This window comes from Pteropus vampyrus, unplaced genomic scaffold (genome assembly GCF_000151845.1).
Source record: "Pteropus vampyrus isolate Shadow unplaced genomic scaffold, Pvam_2.0 Scaffold74, whole genome shotgun sequence".
NCBI lineage: Eukaryota > Metazoa > Chordata > Mammalia > Chiroptera > Pteropodidae > Pteropus > Pteropus vampyrus.
Genome location: NW_011888855.1, coordinates 5,444,013 through 5,448,881, shown reverse-complemented (window position 1 = coordinate 5,448,881; position 4,869 = coordinate 5,444,013). Strand labels below are relative to the sequence as shown.

The 4,869-nt window shown below is 37.7% G+C and overlaps 1 pseudogene; it reads left to right on the top strand.

The window, feature by feature from the left end:
• The first annotated feature begins 4,189 nt into the window (after positions 1-4,189).
• LOC111741174 lies at positions 4,190-4,340 on the top strand (annotated as a pseudogene).
• Positions 4,341-4,869: the final 529 nt, after the last annotated feature.

The window sequence follows — 4,869 nt, the reverse complement described above, 5'->3', positions numbered from 1 at the left end:
AAAAACTTCTTGTTTTGTTGCTGGCAGGTGGAAAAGGTTGATGCATTCATCAGACTAATTTGGAAAATGGTACATGACCCATCTTTGCTTTGTAACACCCAAGAATGCATCCCACTGAGCAAAAGAGTGATCAGCCATGACCTCGCTCCCAGTAGGCAATTTGAGACAAAATATTTTGTTATGAACAATCTGATTTTATAGTTGCACAAGAGCAGCAATGGAATCAAAAGTCTAGGGTGTCCTATACAAAGTTGGTGTGTTTTGTACAATGTTTGTGGGGTGTTAACTGAAATCCTCTTAATAAAAAGATAACTTCCCTCAATTCTACTTTCCATGATTAAATAAATTCATAAAACACGATGAATCAAAGTTAAATGGGTTTCCTTGCTGCAGGAATTTTCAGAGGCTGTATGTTAATATGCGTAATGAATCCAGAAGAGGGAAGAATAACATGTAAAGTTCTCTAAATTTTTTTTTAAAGAGAGAATTCACTTCTTATTACAGGACAGTCTTTGGGAAGTGCGGGTCTGAGAGAATAAAGCAAAAGGAGACTAGACCATTAGAAGTGGTCTGGATTTTCTTTGCTTTGTTGGGCTCGGAGAAACCAGCCTCAGGAGCAAGTGTGAGTAGGTAGCAGGAGAGTCAGACTATGTTAGTCAAGCAGCTAAAGCCTTGCCACAATGGTGCCTGAGGTCTCTCACTGGGACTTAGAATATTTGCTCAATATTAATGTGGTCAGTACTGCCTACCTGGAAGGTGGATTCAGCTGAGCTCAAGCGAAAGCTCCAGAACAAAGATGCCCCTCACCAGAACACATTTGTGTAGGTCTTATCTCAATTAAAGAAAACCTCAAGTTAATGGAGGGGAGAATTTCTATTCTCTGAAATGGCATTCTAACTTATTTTAGACCAACCCGCTATCAGGAACAACTAGAGACGCTGTGGCAGATTACATTTTCTAGATGTTTGCATCCCTTTCTATTTACAACATTGATATCTAATTACATCCCTATCTAATTACAGCATTGATACTCCTACATTGAGAAATCAGTTTTATTTTCCTGCCTCTTGAACATAGACAGACTTTTGTAATAGTCTTGACCAACAGAATGCTGCAGAAATGAAGCTGCATGACTTCTGAGACTATGTCATAAGTTTCCACTTGACTCTCCTTTTCTCTTCTGGGATATGTGCCTTGGGAGCCCTGAGCCAAATTGTGATAAGTCCAACTAATCTGAAGCCTCTGTGTTGTAGCAGTCACATGGAGAGATTACACAGAGATGGCAAGAGATTCCTGAGCAGCCCAGTTCCCAGCTATTTGAGTCTTTCCAAACCAGATATGGGACATGAGTGAAGACCTTAGCCAAAGCCACAATCTGATTACAGCCTCATGAGAGACCCCACACCAGAATCACGGAGCTGAGTTGCTCCTAAATTCTTAACCATAGTAGCTGTAAGAGATAATAAGTGATTGATGTTGTTTGAAGCCACTAGGTTTGGGAGGAATTTCACCATAATAACTGGAACATAGCTCCACAAAATTAATAAAACATGTTGAAGGCTTTTTGGAGAGCTATCAAAGCAACAATAGCATGGCTCGAGGGGGCCAATATTTTTGCTAAAGGGGGAGCCGCAAAAGGAGAGCCAGTCATTTGGTGCCACTTTTACCATCAAAGTAATTGTGGACTCAAAATGCAACAGCAAAGAGGTCGAGAGACTGAGTAGAAAGTGGCTTCTAAATGGCTGAGAAGTTGAGCACAACTTTTGTCATCTCCGTGGGGCTGTGTGGTAAAATTGGGGTTAATGTCCTTTCTTTCAAGTGAGGGGAAGGGCTCTGGTAAATACCCTAGACTTTCAGTTGAAATTCTGAGAGTAAAGTTGAACTTGAAATAGGACAGACTTCACAAAAGCTGAAGCCTGCCTTTAAATCAATTCAACCACTGGCTGGGTTAAGGTCATCTGTCCCGACTCTGTCTGCCACCAGAAACAAGAGTGAATCCTCTCTTGAGCAAGGCAACATTATTCAGGAACTCATGTTATTGTTATAATACTTGGAATTTTTTTTTTTTTTAAATAACTAGGTGTACACAAAACAAAAATTGACTGAAAACTAATACATGTAGTAGAATAGACTTAAAGGAAGTCTGGTGACTGGAGTTACTAGACATGACATTAAACCAACTGTGATTAATATGATCAGTAATTTGAATGACAAAACAGAATTTCTGTGAAGAATTGGAAACTATAAAATAATCAAATGGAAATTTGAGAATAGAGAAATCCATAATAGCCTTCAATAGAGGAATTTAACTGCATATTAGACACAGTGGAAGAGTGGATTGGTGAACTGGAAGAAAGGTGAGTAGAAAATTTTCTGATTGAAGGAAAGAGAAAAAAATGATAGAAAATGCAGAAAAGAGCATAAGAGACATATGCGACATGATGAAATGGTCGAACGTATAATTGGAGTCCCAGAGAGAAGAGAGGGAAGGGTAGAAGGAATATTTGAAAGGGTAATGGCCAAGAATTTTCCAAAACAGACAGAAACTTCAAACTACAGATTTAATAACAACTATGAACACTAATTAGAATAAATTAAAAGAAGTATACCTAGGCACATCATCGTAACTAACTACTGAAAATAAAAAAAAAGGAAATCTTAAAGGATTCAGAGGGAAAAAGGACAAATTACCTTTGAGAGCAACAATGAGCGTGACACTGACTTCCAAGGACACAGTGGAAACTTGCAGACAATGGAATGATATTACTCCTGGAGAAAGAGAATAACCTCTGTGTTGGTCAGCTCAGACTGCTGTAGTGAAACAGTATACGCTGGATGGCTTCTGTAAAAGACATTTATTTCTCATAGTTATGGAGGCTGGCAAGTCCAAGATTAAGATGCCAGCAGATTTGGTTCCTGGTGAGGACCTTCTCCCTGTCTTGCGGACATCTGCCTTCTCGCTATATCTTCACGTGGTGGTCTCTCTTCCTCTTTTTGTAAGGACACTAATGCCGTCATGGGAGCCCCACCCTCACAACCTCATCTAAACCTAATTATTTCTCAAAGGCCCCACCCTCAAATGCCTTCACATTGAGAGGCGGGCCTCCAACATGAGATTTTTGGGGGGGAGGGTTTGGGGCAGATATAAACATTTAGTCCATAACAATCTCCAATGTAGAATCCTATATTCAGTGAAAGTAAACCTCAGAAACACATTTTCAGACAAAAAAATTATGGGAAATGATTAGTAGTAGATCCACCCTAAATTAAATAATAAAGGAAATTCTTAAGACGTAAGGTTATTGATCCTACATGAAAGCATGAAAATGGAGGAATAATTGAAGAGCAATAAAAAGGGTATAGATGTGGGTAAAAAAATCTAAACATGTCTCCTGGGGTTAAAAATATAGAATTAAAATATACAACAAAAAAGCTCAAAGACTATGGATTAAGTTAAATGAAATTAGTGTTCTAAATTTACCGCATTGTCTAGGAAGTAATATATTAATTTATTTTAAGCTTTAGCAAGTCAAAAATGTGCTCAGTTTAGGGAGTGTGTTATAAGATTTATTAAGTAATGTATAACTAACAAGCTAAGAGAGGAGGAAAATAAAATAATAAAAATGATTAATCCAGAAGACGATAAGAAAGAAAAGAAAAAGAAACAAAAACAGGCAGGACAAGTAGAAATGAAATAGTAAGAATGTAGATTTAAACTCCAGTATATCAGTAATTACATCCAATGTAAACAGACTAACTACTCTTATAGATGAAGATTGTTAGCCTGGATGAAAATGAAACTCAATTCTGTACTCCTTAGAGACAAATTTTAAATGTAAGAATTTTGGCTGAAAGTAAAAGTAAAGAAAATGACGTACTATGCAAATATTAATCAAAACAGAGACAGTATAGCTGTACTAATAGCACTCATATAGAATTAGAAACAATAATTATTATCAGAGATAAAATAATCATTTCATGATGATAAGGGTCAGTGTGCTAGAAAGCTATAACATTATCCAAATTTATAAGCACCCAATAACGTAGCTTCACAATATGTAAAAAAAATTTTTTTTGGCCTAAAAGAAGAAATAGATGAATTTACAATCATGGTGGGAGATTTTTATCTCTCAATTAATGGAAAGAATTGTCTCAATTTTAAGTTTTTCTCTCTTATTTTTTAAAATTTGTCTACGGCCAAGCCACCCTGAACGTGCCCGATCTCGTCTGATCTCGGAAGCTAAGCCCGGTTAGTACTTGGATAGGAGACCACCTAGGAAGGTCAGGCCCGGTTAGTACTTGGATAGGAGACCACCTAGGAAGACCAGGTGCTGTAGGCATTAAAGCAAGCAAACAAACAAACAAACAAACAAACAAATAATACAGAATTAAATCACTGGTACCTGATATCTCTTAACTGACAGCAAGCACTAGTAGGTGACGAAAAATGAATGAAAACAAATATTAATGGAAAAGAAGCACAGTGGGCCAGGTTTTCTGTAAGAGTTTTCTTTATTTGTGGTCTTTCTGTATTACATGAAAATGACAGGTTACCCACTAAAAGAGAAATTCCCGGTTCATAGGATAGATCAAGTACATTGCTAAATCCAAGCGCTACAGAGTGAGCACCCTGCTTCCTGATATCTAACTACTTGAACAAATTTCAGGGCTGTGTCAGCACTTTAAAGAATGTCAAACGTCTATTTTGGTGCACTTCTGGATTCATATGTATATGAGTTAGCACAGTTGAGACTCACACAGAGCAGACAGGGGCTGATGCATATTGGCTGTGAGGTGCCCAAAGGTAGAGACAGAAGCATCAGTCAGGAACTTTGTGAGCCAAAGGTGTGTCGTGGTCTCATGGAGTCC